The following is a 14,982-nucleotide window of genomic DNA, read 5'->3' as shown; positions in this document are numbered from 1 at the left end:
CGAGATATATCAAGATATTTAAAAGTTCCGAAGCCGCACCAACATAATAGAGATACAGAAACACCCTGGCCCCTTTCTTTCAGATAACTCTGCACTATTGCGAGCTGCAAATGCCACTTCCAGCTTAGCTGTGCAGAAGAAGAACAACAAGAAGAAGAAATATCTCGAAATATGTCCGTCAGGCCCCTTCCCTTGAGATAAATCTGCAAATATCTCGGAAACGAAGCGAGCTATGGCAAAATGTTAAGAGACGTTTTTTGTAGAGAATTATGTTTCCTACAATTTATGTTCTATGATATTTTTTGATCAGAAGCGTAGTTTTCGAGATATATCGAGATATTTAAAAGTTCCGAAGACGCACCAACATAATAGAGATACAGAAACACCGTGGCCCCTTTCTTTGAGATAACTCTGCACTAGTGCGAGCCGCAAATGCCACTTCCAGCTTAGCTGTGCAGAAGAAGAACAACAAGAAGAAGAAATATCTCGAAATATGTCCGTCAGGCCCCTTCCCTTGAGATAAATCTGCACATATCTCGGAAACGAAGCGAGCTATGGCAAAATGTCAAGAGACCTTTTGTGTAGAGAATTAAGTTTCCTACTTTTTAGGTTGTATGATATTTTTTGATCAGATGCGTAGTTCTCGAGATATATCAAGATATTTAAAAGTTCCGAAGCCGCACCAACATAATAGAGATACAGAAACACCGTGGCCCCTTTCTTTGAGATAACTCTGCGCTATTGCGAGCTGGAAATGCCACTTCCAGTTTAGCTGTGCAGAAGAAGAACAACAAGAAGAGGAAATATCTCGAAATATGTCCGTCAGGCCCCTTCCCTTGAGATATATCTGCAAATATCTCGGAAACGAAACGAGCTATGGCAAAATGTTAAGAGACCTTTTTTGTAGAGAATTATGTTTCCTACAATTTATGTTCTATGATATTTTTTGATCAGAAGCGTAGTTTTCGAGATATATCGAGATATTTAAAAGATCCGAAGCTGCACCAACATTATAGAGATACAGAAACACCGTGGCCCCTTTCTTTGAGATAACTCTGCACTAGTGCGAGCCGCAAATGCCGCTTCCAGCTTAGCTGTGCAGAAGAAGAACAACAAGAAGAAGAAATATCTCGGAATATGTCCGTCAGGCCCCTTCCCTCGAGATAAATCTGCAAATATCTCGGAAACGAAGCGAGCTATGGCAAAATGTTAAGAGACCTTTTTTGTAGAGAATTAAGTTTCCTACTTTTTACGTTCTATGATATTTTTTAATCAGATGCGTAGTTCTCGAGATATATAAAGATATTTTAAAGTTCCGAAGCCGCACCAACATAATAGAGATACAGAAACACCGTGGCCCCTTTCTTTGAGATAACTCTGCACTATTGCGAGCTGCAAATGCCACTTCCAGCTTAGCTGTGCAGAGGAAGAACAACAAGAAGAAGAAATATCTCGAAATATGTCCGTCAGGCCAGTTCCTTTGAGCTGAATCTGCAAATATCTCGGAAACGAAGCGAGCTATGGCAAAATGTTTAGAGACCTTTTTTGTAGAGAATTATGTTTCCTACAATTTATGTTCTATGATATTTTTTGATCAGAAGCGTAGTTTTCGAGATATATCGAGATATTTAAAAGTTCCGAAGCCGCACCAACATAATAGAGATACAGAAACACCGTGGCCCCTTTCTTTGAGATAACTCTGCACTAGTGCGAGCCGCAAATGCCACTTCCAGCTTAGCTGTGCAGAAGAAGAACAACAAGGAGAAGAAATATCTCGAAATATGTCCGTCAGGCCCCTTCCCTTGAGATAAATCTGCACATATCTCGGAAACGAAGCGAGCTATGGCAAAATGTGAAGAGACCTTTTGTGTAGAGAATTAAGTTTCCTACTTTTTATCTTCTATGATATTTTTTGATCAGATGCGTAGTTCTCGAGATATATCAAGATATTTAAAAGTTCCGAAGCCGCACCAACATAATAGAGATACAGAAACACCGTGGCCCCTCTCTTTGAGATAACTCTGCACTATTGCGAGCTGGAAATGCCACTTCCAGTTTAGCTGTGCAGAAGAAGAACAACAAGAAGAAGAACTATCTCGAAATATGTCCGTTAGGCCAGTTCCTTTGAGCTGAATCTGCAAATATCTCGGAAACGAAGCGAGCTATGGCAAAATGTTAAGAGACGTTTTTTATAGAGAATTATGTTTCCTACAATTTATGTTCTATGATATTTTTTGATCAGAAGCGTAGTTTTCGAGATATATCGAGATATTTAAAAGTTCCGAAGCCGCACCAACATAATAGGGATACAGAAACACCGTGGCCCCTTTCTTTGAGATAACTCTGCACTATTGCGGGCTGGAAATGCCACTTCCAGTTTAGCTGTGCAGAAGAAGAACAACAAGAAGAAGAAATATCTCGAAATATGCCCGTTAGGCCCCTTCCCGTGAGATAAATCTGCAAATATCTCGGAAACGAAGCGAGCTATGGCAAAATGTGAAGAGACCTCTTTTGTAGAGAATTAAGTTTCCTACTTTTTATGTTCTATGATATTTTTTGATCAGATGCGTAGTTCTCGAGGTATATCAAGATATTTAAGAGTTCCGAAGCCGCACCAACATAATAGAGATACAGAAACACCGTGGCCCCTTTCTTTGAGATAACTCTGCACTATTGCGAGCTGCAAATGCCACTTCCAGCTTAGCTGTGCAGAAGAAGAACAACAAGAAGAAGAAATATCTCGAAATATGTCCGTCAGGCCAGTTCCTTTGAGCTGTATCTGCAAATATCTCGGAAACGAAGCGAGCTATGGCAAAATGTTAAGAGACGTTTTTTGTAGAGAATTATGTTTCCTACAATTTATGTTCTATGATATTTTTTGATCAGAAGCGTAGTTTTCGAGATATATCGAGATATTTAAAAGTTCCGAAGCCGCACCAACATAATAGAGATACAGAAACACCGTGGCCGCTTTCTTTGAGATAACTCTGCACTAGTGCGAGCCGCAAATGCCACTTCCAGCTTAGCTGTGCAGAAGAAGAACAACAAGAAGAAGAAATATCTCGAAATATGTCCGTCAGGCCCCTTCCCTTGAGATAAATCTGCAAATATCTCGGAAACGAAGCGAGCTATGGCAAAATGTTTAGAGACCTTTCTTGTAGAGAATTAAGTTTCCTACTTTTTATGTAGTATGATATTTTTAGATCAGAAGCGTAGTTCTCGAGATATATCAAGATATTTAAAAGTTCCGAAGTCGCACCAACATAATAGAGATACAGAAACACCGTGGCCCCTTTCTTTGAGATAACTCTGCACTATTGCGAGCTGCAAATGCCACTTCCAGCTTAGCTGTGCAGAAGAAGAACAACAAGAAGAAGAAATATCTCGAAATATGTCCGTCAGGCCCCTTCCCTTGAGATATATCTGCAAATATCTCGGAAAGGAAGCGAGCTATGGCAAAATGTTAAGAGACGTTTTTTGTAGAGAATTATGTTTCCTACAATTTATGTTCTATGATATTTTTTGATCAGAAGCGTAGTTTTCGAGATATATCGAGATATTTAAAAGTTCCGAAGACGCACCAACATAATAGAGATACAGAAACACCGTGGCCCCTTTCTTTGAGATAACTGTGCACTAGTGCGAGCCGCAAATGCCACTTCCAGCTTAGCTGTGCAGAGGAAGAACAACAAGAAGAAGAAATATCTCGAAATATGTCCGTCAGGCCCCTTCCCTTGAGATATATCTGCAAATATCTCGGAAACGAAGCGAGCTATGGCAAAATGTTAAGCGACTTTATTTGTAGAGAATTAAGTTTCCTACTTTTTACGTTCTATGATATTTTTTAATCAGATGCGTAGTTCTCGAGATATATAAAGATATTTTAAAGTTCCGAACCCGCACGAACATAATAGAGATACAGAAACACCGTGGCCCCTTTCTTCGAGATAACTCTGCACTATTGCGAGCTGCAAATGCCACTTCCAGCTTAGCTGTGCAGAGGAAGAACAACAAGAAGAAGAAATATCTCGAAATATGTCCGTCAGGCCAGTTCCTTTGAGTTGAATCTGCAAATATCTCGGAAACGAAGCGAGCTATGGCAAAATGTTAAGAGACCTTTTTTGTAGAGAATTATGTTTCCTACAATTTATGTTCTATGATATTTTTTGATCAGAAGCGTAGTTTTCGAGATATATCTAGATATTTAAAAGTTCCGAAGCCGCACCAACATAATAGAGATACAGAAACACCGTTGCCCCTTTCTTTGAGATAACTCTGCACTAGTGCGAGCCGCAAATGCCACTTCCAGCTTAGCTGTGCAGAAGAAGAACAACAAGAAGAAGAAATATCTCGAAATATGTCCGTCAGGCCCCTTCCCTTGAGATAAATCTGCACATATCTCGGAAACGAAGCGAGCTATGGCAAAATGTCAAGAGACCTTTTGTGTAGAGAATTAAGTTTCCTACAATTTATGTTCTATGATATTTTTTGATCAGAAGCGTAGTTTTCGAGATATATCGAGATATTTAAAAGTTCCGAAGACGCACCAACATAATAGAGATACAGAAACACCGTGGCCCCTTTCTTTGAGATAACTGTGCACTAGTGCTAGCCGCAAATGCCACTTCCAGCTTAGCTGTGCAGAGGAAGAACAACAAGAAGAAGAAATATCTCGAAATATGTCCGTCAGGCCCCTTCCCTTGAGATATATCTGCAAATATCTCGGAAACGAAGCGAGCTATGGCAAAATGTTAAGCGACTTTATTTGTAGAGAATTAAGTTTCCTACTTTTTACGTTCTATGATATTTTTTAATCAGATGCGTAGTTCTCGAGATATATAAAGATATTTTAAAGTTCCGAAGCCGCACCAACATAATAGAGATACAGAAACACCGTGGCCCCTTTCTTCGAGATAACTCTGCACTATTGCGAGCTGCAAATGCCACTTCCAGCTTAGCTGTGCAGAGGAAGAACAACAAGAAGAAGAAATATCTCGAAATATGTCCGTCAGGCCAGTTCCTTTGAGTTGAATCTGCAAATATCTCGGAAACGAAGCGAGCTATGGCAAAATGTTAAGAGACCTTTTTTGTAGAGAATTATGTTTCCTACAATTTATGTTCTATGATATTTTTTGATCAGAAGCGTAGTTTTCGAGATATATCGAGATATTTAAAAGTTCCGAAGCCGCTCCAACGTAATAGAGATACAGAAACACCGTGGCCCCTTTCTTTGAGATAACTCTGCACTAGTGCGAGCCGCAAATGCCACTTCCAGCTTAGCTGTGCAGAAGAAGAACAACAAGAAGAAGAAATATCTCGAAATATGTCCGTCAGGCCCCTTCCCTTGAGATAAATCTGCACATATCTCGGAAACGAAGCGAGCTATGGCAAAATGTCAAGAGACCTTTTGTGTAGAGAATTAAGTTTCCTACTTTTTAGGTTGTATGATATTTTTTGATCAGATGCGTAGTTCTCGAGATATATCAAGATATTTAAAAGTTCCGAAGCCGCACCAACATAATAGAGATACAGAAACACCGTGGCCCCTTTCTTTGAGATAACTCTGCGCTATTGCGAGCTGGAAATGCCACTTCCAGTTTAGCTGTGCAGAAGAAGAACAACAAGAAGAGGAAATATCTCGAAATATGTCCGTCAGGCCGTTTCCCTTGAGATATATCTGCAAATATCTCGGAAACGAAACGAGCTATGGCAAAATGTTAAGAGACCTTTTTTGTAGAGAATTATGTTTCCTACAATTTATGTTCTATGATATTTTTTGATCAGAAGCGTAGTTTTCGAGATATATCGAGATATTTAAAAGATCCGAAGCTGCACCAACATTATAGAGATACAGAAACACCGTGGCCCCTTTCTTTGAGATAACTCTGCACTAGTGCGAGCCGCAAATGCCGCTTCCAGCTTAGCTGTGCAGAAGAAGAACAACAAGAAGAAGAAATATCTCGGAATATGTCCGTCAGGCCCCTTCCCTCGAGATAAATCTGCAAATATCTCGGAAACGAAGCGAGCTATGGCAAAATGTTAAGAGACCTTTTTTGTAGAGAATTAAGTTTCCTACTTTTTACGTTCTATGATATTTTTTAATCAGATGCGTAGTTCTCGAGATATATAAAGATATTTTAAAGTTCCGAAGCCGCACCAACATAATAGAGATACAGAAACACCGTGGCCCCTTTCTTTGAGATAACTCTGCACTATTGCGAGCTGCAAATGCCACTTCCAGCTTAGCTGTGCAGAGGAAGAACAACAAGAAGAAGAAATATCTCGAAATATGTCCGTCAGGCCAGTTCCTTTGAGCTGAATCTGCAAATATCTCGGAAACGAAGCGAGCTATGGCAAAATGTTTAGAGACCTTTTTTGTAGAGAATTATGTTTCCTACAATTTATGTTCTATGATATTTTTTGATCAGAAGCGTAGTTTTCGAGATATATCGAGATATTTAAAAGTTCCGAAGCCGCACCAACATAATAGAGATACAGAAACACCGTGGCCCCTTTCTTTGAGATAACTCTGCACTAGTGCGAGCCGCAAATGCCACTTCCAGCTTAGCTGTGCAGAAGAAGAACAACAAGGAGAAGAAATATCTCGAAATATGTCCGTCAGGCCCCTTCCCTTGAGATAAATCTGCACATATCTCGGAAACGAAGCGAGCTATGGCAAAATGTGAAGAGACCTTTTGTGTAGAGAATTAAGTTTCCTACTTTTTATCTTCTATGATATTTTTTGATCAGATGCGTAGTTCTCGAGATATATCAAGATATTTAAAAGTTCCGAAGCCGCACCAACATAATAGAGATACAGAAACACCGTGGCCCCTTTCTTTGAGATAACTCTGCACTATTGCGAGCTGCAAATGCCACTTCCAGCTTAGCTGTGCAGAAGAAGAACAACAAGAAGAAGAAATATCTCGAAATATGTCCGTCAGGCCAGTTCCTTTGAGCTGTATCTGCAAATATCTCGGAAACGAAGCGAGCTATGGCAAAATGTTAAGAGACGTTTTTTGTAGAGAATTATGTTTCCTACAATTTATGTTCTATGATATTTTTTGATCAGAAGCGTAGTTTTCGAGATATATCGAGATATTTAAAAGTTCCGAAGCCGCACCAACATAATAGAGATACAGAAACACCGTGGCCGCTTTCTTTGAGATAACTCTGCACTAGTGCGAGCCGCAAATGCCACTTCCAGCTTAGCTGTGCAGAAGAAGAACAACAAGAAGAAGAAATATCTCGAAATATGTCCGTCAGGCCCCTTCCCTTGAGATAAATCTGCAAATATCTCGGAAACGAAGCGAGCTATGGCAAAATGTTTAGAGACCTTTCTTGTAGAGAATTAAGTTTCCTACTTTTTATGTAGTATGATATTTTTAGATCAGAAGCGTAGTTCTCGAGATATATCAAGATATTTAAAAGTTCCGAAGTCGCACCAACATAATAGAGATACAGAAACACCGTGGCCCCTTTCTTTGAGATAACTCTGCACTATTGCGAGCTGCAAATGCCACTTCCAGCTTAGCTGTGCAGAAGAAGAACAACAAGAAGAAGAAATATCTCGAAATATGTCCGTCAGGCCCCTTCCCTTGAGATATATCTGCAAATATCTCGGAAAGGAAGCGAGCTATGGCAAAATGTTAAGAGACGTTTTTTGTAGAGAATTATGTTTCCTACAATTTATGTTCTATGATATTTTTTGATCAGAAGCGTAGTTTTCGAGATATATCGAGATATTTAAAAGTTCCGAAGACGCACCAACATAATAGAGATACAGAAACACCGTGGCCCCTTTCTTTGAGATAACTGTGCACTAGTGCGAGCCGCAAATGCCACTTCCAGCTTAGCTGTGCAGAGGAAGAACAACAAGAAGAAGAAATATCTCGAAATATGTCCGTCAGGCCCCTTCCCTTGAGATATATCTGCAAATATCTCGGAAACGAAGCGAGCTATGGCAAAATGTTAAGCGACTTTATTTGTAGAGAATTAAGTTTCCTACTTTTTACGTTCTATGATATTTTTTAATCAGATGCGTAGTTCTCGAGATATATAAAGATATTTTAAAGTTCCGAACCCGCACGAACATAATAGAGATACAGAAACACCGTGGCCCCTTTCTTCGAGATAACTCTGCACTATTGCGAGCTGCAAATGCCACTTCCAGCTTAGCTGTGCAGAGGAAGAACAACAAGAAGAAGAAATATCTCGAAATATGTCCGTCAGGCCAGTTCCTTTGAGTTGAATCTGCAAATATCTCGGAAACGAAGCGAGCTATGGCAAAATGTTAAGAGACCTTTTTTGTAGAGAATTATGTTTCCTACAATTTATGTTCTATGATATTTTTTGATCAGAAGCGTAGTTTTCGAGATATATCTAGATATTTAAAAGTTCCGAAGCCGCACCAACATAATAGAGATACAGAAACACCGTTGCCCCTTTCTTTGAGATAACTCTGCACTAGTGCGAGCCGCAAATGCCACTTCCAGCTTAGCTGTGCAGAAGAAGAACAACAAGAAGAAGAAATATCTCGAAATATGTCCGTCAGGCCCCTTCCCTTGAGATAAATCTGCACATATCTCGGAAACGAAGCGAGCTATGGCAAAATGTCAAGAGACCTTTTGTGTAGAGAATTAAGTTTCCTACTTTTTAGGTTCTATGATATTTTTTGATCAGATGCGTAGTTCTCGAGATATATCAAGATATTTAAAAGTTCCGAAGCCGCACCAACATAATAGAGATACAGAAACACCGTGGCCCCTTTCTTTGAGATAACTCTGCGCTATTGCGAGCTGGAAATGCCACTTCCAGTTTAGCTGTGCAGAAGAAGAACAACAAGAAGAGGAAATATCTCGAAATATGTCCGTCAGGCCCCTTCCCTTGAGATATATCTGCAAATATCTCGGAAACGAAACGAGCTATGGCAAAATGTTAAGAGACCTTTTTTGTAGAGAATTATGTTTCCTACAATTTATGTTCTATGATATTTTTTGATCAGAAGCGTAGTTTTCGAGATATATCGAGATATTTAAAAGATCCGAAGCTGCACCAACATTATAGAGATACAGAAACACCGTGGCCCCTTTCTTTGAGATAACTCTGCACTAGTGCGAGCCGCAAATGCCGCTTCCAGCTTAGCTGTGCAGAAGAAGAACAACAAGAAGAAGAAATATCTCGGAATATGTCCGTCAGGCCCCTTCCCTCGAGATAAATCTGCAAATATCTCGGAAACGAAGCGAGCTATGGCAAAATGTTAAGAGACCTTTTTTGTAGAGAATTAAGTTTCCTACTTTTTATGTTCTATGATATTTTTTGATCGGATGCGTAGTTCTCGAGATATATCAAGATATTTAAAAGTTCCGAAGCCGCACCAACATAATAGAGATACAGAAACACCGTGGCCCCTTTCTTTGAGATAACTCTGCACTATTGCGAGCTGGAAATGCCACTTCCAGCTTAGCTGTGCAGAAGAAGAACAACAAGAAGAAGAAATATCTGGAAATATGTCCGTCAGGCCCCTTCCCTTGAGATAAATCTGCAAATATCTCGGAAACGAAGCGAGCTACGGCAAAATGTTAGGAGACCTTTTTTGTAGAGAATTATATTTCCCACAATTTAGGTTCTATGATATTTTTTGATCAGAAGCGTAGTTTTCGAGATATATCGAGATATTTAAAAGATCCGAAGCCGCACCAACATAATAGAGATACAGAAACACCGTGGCCCCTTTCTTTGAGATAACTCTGTACTATTGCGAGCTGCAAATGCCACTTCCAGCTTAGCTGTGCAGAAGAAGAACAACAACAAGAAGAAATATCTCGAAATATGTCCGTCAGGCCCCTTCCCTTGAGATATCTCTGCAAATATCTCGGAAACGAAGCGAGCTATGGCAAAATGTTAAGAGACCTTTTTTGTAGAGAATTAAGTTTCCTACTTTTTATGTTCTATGATATTTTTTGATCAGATGCGTAGTTCTCGAGATATATCAAGATATCTAAAAGTTCCGAAGCCGCACCAACATAATAGAGATACAGAAACACCGTGGCCCCTTTCTTCGAGATAACTCTGCACTATTGCGAGCTGCAAATGCCGCTTCCAGCTTAGCTGTGCAGAAGAAGAACAACAAGAAGAAGAAATATCTCGAAAAATGTCCGTCAGGCCCCTTCCCTTGAGATAAATCTGCAAATATCTCGGAAACGAAGCGAGCTATGGTAAAATGTTAAGAGACCTTATTTGTAGAGAATTAGGTTTCCTACTTTTTATGTTCTATGATATTTTTTGATCAGATGCGTAGTTCTCGAGATATATCAAGATATTTAAAAGTTCCGAAGCCGCACCAACATAATAGAGATACAGAAACACCGTGGCCCCTTTCTTTGAGATAACTCTGCACTATTGCGAGCTGCAAATGCCACTTCCAGCTTAGCTGCGCAGAAGAAGAACAACAAGAAGAAGAAATATCTCGAAAAATGTCCGTCAGGCCCCTTCCCTTGAGATAAATCTGCAAATATCTCGGAAACGAAGCGAGCTATGGCAAAATGTTAAGAGACCTTATTTGTAGAGAATTAGGTTTCCTACTTTTTATGTTCTATGATATTTTTTGATCAGATGCGTAGTTCTCGAGATATATCAAGATATTTAAAAGTTCCGAAGCCGCACCAACATAATAGAGATACAGAAACACCGTGGCCCCTTTCTTTGAGATAACTCTGCGCTATTGCGAGCTGGAAATGCCACTTCCAGTTTAGCTGTGCAGAAGAAGAACAACAAGAAGAGGAAATATCTCGAAATATGTCCGTCAGGCCCCTTCCCTTGAGATATATCTGCAAATATCTCGGAAACGAAACGAGGTATGGCAAAATGTTAAGAGACCTTTTTGGTAGAGAATTATGTTTCCTACAATTTATGTTCTATGATATTTTTTGATCAGGAGCGTAGTTTTCGAGATATATCGAGATATTTAAAAGATCCGAAGCTGCACCAACATAATAGAGATACAGAAACACCGTGGCCCCTTTCTTTGAGATAACTCTGCACTACTACGAGCTGCAAATGCCACTTCCAGCTTAGCTGTGCAGAAGAAGAACAACAAGAAGAAGAAATATCTCGAAATATGTCCGTCAGGCCCCTTCCCTTGAGATAAATCTGCAAATATCTCGGAAACGAAGCGAGCTATGGCAAAATGTTAAGAGACCTTTCTTGTAGAGAATTATGTTTCCCACAATTTACGTTCTATGATATTTTTTGATCAGAAGCGTAGTTTTCGAGATATATCGAGATATTTAAAAGATCCGAAGCCGCACCAACATAATAGAGATACAGAAACACCGTGGCCCCTTTCTTCGAGATAACTCTGCACTATTGCGAGCTGCAAATGCCACTTCCAGCTTAGCTGTGCAGAAGAAGACCAACAAGAAGAAGAAATATCTCGAAATATGTCCGTCAGGCCCCTTCCCTTGAGATAAATCTGCAAATATCTCGGAAACGAAGCGAGCTATGGCAAAATGTTAAGAGACCTTATTTGTAGAGAATTAAGTTTCCTACTTTTTATGTTCTATGATATTATTTGAACAGATGCGTAGTTCTCGAGATATATCAAGATATTTAAAAGTTCCGAAGCCGCACCAACATAATAGAGATACAGAAACACCGTGGACCCTTTCTTTCAGATAACTCTGCACTATTGCGAGCTGGGAATGCCACTTCCTGTTTAGCTGTGCAGAAGAAGAACAACAAGAAGAAGAAATATCCCGAAATATGTCCGTCAGGCCCCTTCCCTTGAGATAAATCTGCATATATCTCGGAAACGAAGCGAGCTATGGCAAAATCTTAAGAGACCTTTTTGGTAGAGAATGAAGTTTCCTACTTTTTATGTTCTATGATATTTTTTGATCAGATGCGTAGTTCTGGAGATATATCAAGATATTTAAAAGTTCCGAAGCCGCACCAACATAATAGAGATACAGAAACAACGTGGCCCCTTTCTTTGAGATAACTCTGCACTATTGCGAGCTGCAAATGCCACTTCCAGCTTAGCTGTGCAGAAGAAGAACAACAAGAAGAAGAAATATCTCGAAATATGTCCGTCAGGCCCCTTCCCTTGAGATAAATCTGCAAATATCTCGGAAACGAAGCGAGCTATGGCAAAATGTTGAGAGACCTTTTTTGTAGAGAATTAAGTTTTCTACTTTTTATGTTCTATGATATTTTTTGATCAGATGCGTAGTTCTCGAGATATATCAAGATATTTAAAAGTTCCGAAGCCGCACCAACATAATAGAGATACAGAAACACCGTGGCCCCTTTCTTTGAGATAACTCGGCACTACTGCGAGCTGGAAATGCCACTTCCAGTTTAGCTGTGCAGAAGAAGAACAACAAGAAGAAGAAATATCTCGAAATATGTCCGTCAGGCCCCTTCCCTTGAGATAAATCTGCAAGTATCTTGGAAACGAAGCGAGCTATGGCAAAATGTTAAGAGACCTTTTTTGTAGAGAATTAAGTTTCCTACTTTTTATGTTCTATGATATTTTTTGATCAGATGCGTAGTTCTCGAGATATATCAAGATATTTAAAAGTTCCGAAGCCGCACCAACATAATAGAGATACAGAAACACCGTGGCCCCTTTCTTTGAGATAACTCTGCACTATTGCGAGCTGCAAATGCCACTTCCAGCTTAGCTGTGCAGAAGAAGAACAACAAGAAGAAGAAATATCTCGAAATATGTCCGTCAGGCCCCTTCCCTTGAGATAAATCTGCAAATATCTCGGAAACGAAGCGAGCTATGGCAAAATGTTAAGCGACTTTATTTGTAGAGAATTAAGTTTCCTACTTTTTACGTTCTATGATATTTTTTAATCAGATGCGTAGTTCTCGAGATATATAAAGATATTTTAAAGTTCCGAAGCCGCACCAACATAATAGAGATACAGAAGCACCGTGGCCCCTTTCTTCGAGATAACTCTGCACTATTGCTAGCTGCAAATGCCACTTCCAGCTTAGCTGTGCAGAAGAAGAACAACAAGAAGAAGAAATATCTCGAAAAATGTCCGTCAGGCCCCTTCCCTTGAGATAAATCTGCAAATATCTCGGAAACGAAGCGAGCTATGGCAAAATGTTAAGAGACCTTATTTGTAGAGAATTAAGTTTCCTACTTTTTATGTTCTATGATATTTTTTGATCAGATGCGTAGTTCTCGAGATATATCAAGATATTTAAAAGTTCCGAAGCCGCACCAACATAATAGAGATACAGAAACACCGTGGCTCCTTCTTTGAGATAACTCTGCACTAGTGCGCGCCGCAAATGCCACTTCCAGCTTAGCTGTGCAGAAGAAGAACAACAAGAAGAAGAAATATCTCGAAATATGTCCGTCAGGCCCCTTCCCTTGAGATAAATCTGCAAATATCTCGGAAACGAAGCGAGCTATGGCAAAATGTTAAGAGACCTTTTTTGTAGAGAATTAAGTTTCCTACTTTTTATGTTCTATGATATTTTTTGATGAGATGCGTAGATCTCGAGATATATCAAGATATTTAAAAGTTCCGAAGCCGCACCAACATAATAGAGATACAGAAACACCGTGGCCCCTTTCTTTGAGATAACTCTGCACTATTGCGAGCTGCAAATGCCACTTCCAGCTTAGCTGTGCAGAGGAAGAACAACAAGAAGAAGAAATATCTCGAAATATGTCCGTCAGGCCAGTTCCTTTGAGCTGAATCTGCAAATATCTCGGAAACGAAGCGAGCTATGGCAAAATGTTAAGAGACGTTTTTTGTAGAGAATTATGTTTCCTACAATTTATGTTCTATGATATTTTTTGATCCGAAGCGTAGTTTTCGAGATATATCGAGATATTTAAAAGTTCCGAAGCCGCACCAACATAATAGGGATACAGAAACACCGTGGCCCCTTTCTTTGAGATAACTCTGCACTAGTGCGAGCCGCAAATGCCACTTCCAGCTTAGCTGTGCAGAAGAAGAACAACAAGAAGAAGAAATATCTCGAAATATGTCCGTCAGGCCCCATCCCTTGAGATAAATCTGCAAATATCTCGGAAACGAAGCGAGCTATGGCAAAATGTTGAGAGACCTTTTTTGTAGAGAATTAAGTTTTCTACTTTTTATGTTCTATGATATTTTTTGATCAGATGCGTAGTTCTCGAGATATATCAAGATATTTAAAAGTTCCGAAGCCGCACCAACATAATAGAGATACAGAAACACCGTGGCCCCTTTCTTTGAGATAACTCGGCACTACTGCGAGCTGGAAATGCCACTTCCAGTTTAGCTGTGCAGAAGAAGAACAACAAGAAGAAGAAATATCTCGAAATATGTCCGTCAGGCCCCTTCCCTTGAGATAAATCTGCAAGTATCTTGGAAACGAAGCGAGCTATGGCAAAATGTTAAGAGACCTTTTTTGTAGAGAATTAAGTTTCCTACTTTTTATGTTCTATGATATTTTTTGATCAGATGCGTAGTTCTCGAGATATATCAAGATATTTAAAAGTTCCGAAGCCGCACCAACATAATAGAGATACAGAAACACCGTGGCCCCTTTCTTTGAGATAACTCTGCACTATTGCGAGCTGCAAATGCCACTTCCAGCTTAGCTGTGCAGAAGAAGAACAACAAGAAGAAGAAATATCTCGAAATATGTCCGTCAGGCCCCTTCCCTTGAGATAAATCTGCAAATATCTCGGAAACGAAGCGAGCTATGGCAAAATGTTAAGCGACTTTATTTGTAGAGAATTAAGTTTCCTACTTTTTACGTTCTATGATATTTTTTAATCAGATGCGTAGTTCTCGAGATATATCAAGATATTTAAAAGTTCCGAAGCCGCACCAACATAATAGAGATACAGAAACACCGTGGCCCCTTTCTTTGAGATAACTCTGCGCTATTGCGAGCTGGAAATGCCACTTCCAGTTTAGCTGTGCAGAAGAAGAACAACAAGAAGAGGAAATATCTCGAAAT

Source organism: Osmia lignaria, unplaced genomic scaffold (genome assembly GCF_051020975.1).
Source record: "Osmia lignaria lignaria isolate PbOS001 unplaced genomic scaffold, iyOsmLign1 scaffold0013, whole genome shotgun sequence".
Taxonomy (NCBI): domain Eukaryota; kingdom Metazoa; phylum Arthropoda; class Insecta; order Hymenoptera; family Megachilidae; genus Osmia; species Osmia lignaria.
This window is presented reverse-complemented; position numbering follows the sequence as displayed.